The sequence below is a fragment of the Papaver somniferum genome, chromosome 10 (assembly GCF_003573695.1).
Source record: "Papaver somniferum cultivar HN1 chromosome 10, ASM357369v1, whole genome shotgun sequence".
Lineage (NCBI taxonomy): Eukaryota > Viridiplantae > Streptophyta > Magnoliopsida > Ranunculales > Papaveraceae > Papaver > Papaver somniferum.
The window spans coordinates 70,209,558-70,211,933 of NC_039367.1; the positions used below are offsets into that span (position 1 = coordinate 70,209,558).

Sequence of the window (2,376 nt, forward strand, 5' to 3'; positions counted from 1 at the left end):
GACGGTTATCGAATCTAGTGTTATTATAGAGAGCATTGGCTTGCTCTTTATTATTCTGGCCTTCCCAAAAAGGATCTAATCTACCACTAGTGTGACCCACTTCTAAAGCTTCTAACCTTTTCGCTATAGTAGTAATTTTGGCATCTGATTCAAAGTTTCCTTCTACCCTATTAATGTTTCCTCTGCCTAGAAGAATTGTTTTCTGGGGTCCCCTATTACTTTCCCATTGTTGGGTCTTTTCGGCGATTTCATGCAAATATGTCATCGCATCATCAACTGTTTGGTTTTCAAACCCACCTGTACACATAGATTCTACTGTGGTTGTAGTGGGATAATCTAAACCCTCATAAAGGATCTGAACTAACCTAACCTTTTCTAAACCATGATGAGGACATTGGGCTAATAGATCATTGAACCTTTCCAAATACCTATACAAGGATTCTCCCTCCTGTTGAGAAAATGTGCAGATTTGCGTCCTAATAGACGATGTTTTGTGCCTAGGGAAAAACTTGTTCAAAAAAACAGATGTAAGTTGTTCATATGTTTCAATTGATCCGGAAGCCAAACTATATAGCCACAATTTGGCTTTATCTTTCAAGGAAAAGGGGAATAACCTGAGTTTCAAAGCATCATCATCAAGGTTTCTAATTTTTAGGGTACTACAAATTTCCTCAAAGTCCCTAACATGGAAATAGGGGTTTTCATTTTCTTTGCCTAAAAATATTAGGAGCAACTGTAAGGTTCCAGGCTTAAGTTTATAATGTGCTTCAGCTTCAGATAACCTGATACACGAGGGACGAGTAGTCCTAGTAGTGTTCAACAAAGCTTTCAAAGTTGCCATTTCTGGCACTGTTGGAATATCAGGGATTTTCTCCTCAAACGTACGTTCAAAAACGAAATCTTCAAGAATCGGGCTTTCTAAATTGAGGTAATCGAGACGCTTAGAACTACTAGGTTTCTCTTTAACAAATCTACCTAGGGCGTCTCTTTTACGTTCAGACATGCAAAAGAATAAGGTAGGGAATTATATGCAATCACAAAACAAGGATGACTCAACCAAATCAAACCTATTAATTTCTAGCAAACAAAAAGCATGATGTCTCCACTTAGATTGTTTCTAGACCAGCTTCTATTCTTTCGAAAAGGAACTCGTTACAATCTGAGTAAACCCCTCTGGAATTAATCCGAGTCAAAGTAAGTTGAATAGAGGCGAGGGAAGCTCGGTGGAGCTTTGATACCCAAAGGCATCACCGGTATTATAAGGCGGCGCAGTCACGCATTCAACTCACAGAAACCATCATGAACTTCGAAGTATGCTCAAAAGAGTAACCAATATTTTTGGAACGACTTTCGTATTAAGCTCCTTACCCTATAGGTCTCGTTCTAGTCAAAATTTTAGGCTTAGGTTCGCGTTGGTTTCGTTTTCCTAAGGCGGCAAGAAGAGAACGGTGATGAAATCCGAACCCTTATCTTGTATGGCCAGTCGTTGCCCTTTACTAGGAAATTAAAGCAGCAGTTTTCAAGTCCTCAGCATATATGCAAATGAAGGAATACAGTAAACCCGCTGACAGGGGATTCACGGGTGTTTCGAAAAACTTACCTCCCGTACCAGACGGGCGAAGAACCGCTGAAGTCGACTCGGGCCACAACTCCTATGTCATGTACGAACCCGAGGGGCCGAGGCGATATCATAATCGCCGCCCTTCTCTGCACACAGTTTATGTTTAAACTACCCTTCCGTAGGGTTTAAAAATAATGTCCCAAAGTTTAAAGTCCAAAGTGTCCAAAAAGAAAAGAAAAATTACAAAAATAATAAAACCTAATACTGTTTTTTTTTAATAAGGAAAAATAAACAAAACCCTAAAAAATAAAATAACTAAAAGAAACTGTCTTCTTTTCCGTTCTTTTCGCTTTAATCTTTCGCTCCAAGTATTTATGCTTTAAGATCCAGTCTTTACGAAATCACCAAACTCCTTGGCTCAATTTTTTTTATGATCCAAAACTTGTAGACAAAAGATAAATACCCAAAAACGTAAAAAAGAACAAAAATAATAAAAACCTAACAAAATAAAAGAAAAATAAGTCTAAAACCCTAAAAGCAAATCCGCGTCGGCGGCGCCAAAAATTGATGTATTTTATAGATAGTGGTAAAAGTGGTTCGATTCTCAGACTTGCGAAGGATAAAATATAAACTTAAATTCTAAAACTAAAATAGAAAACTCACTAATAATTATAGCAAACACTGACAAAGTTGATATCAATATTAAAAGACAACTGAGGCTAAGATTCCACTATTTTCCAAGTTCAAAGTGATTTAATCCAATCTTTATATTTATGCAATTTTCTCGTTCAATTTGATTCTAAAATATTGCAACA

At 37.2% G+C, this 2,376-nt stretch overlaps 1 pseudogene; it reads left to right on the forward strand.

Moving 5' to 3' along the window:
- The first annotated feature begins 377 nt into the window (after nucleotides 1-377).
- Nucleotides 378-477, forward strand: LOC113319752 (annotated as a pseudogene).
- The last annotated feature ends 1,899 nt before the right edge of the window (nucleotides 478-2,376 follow it).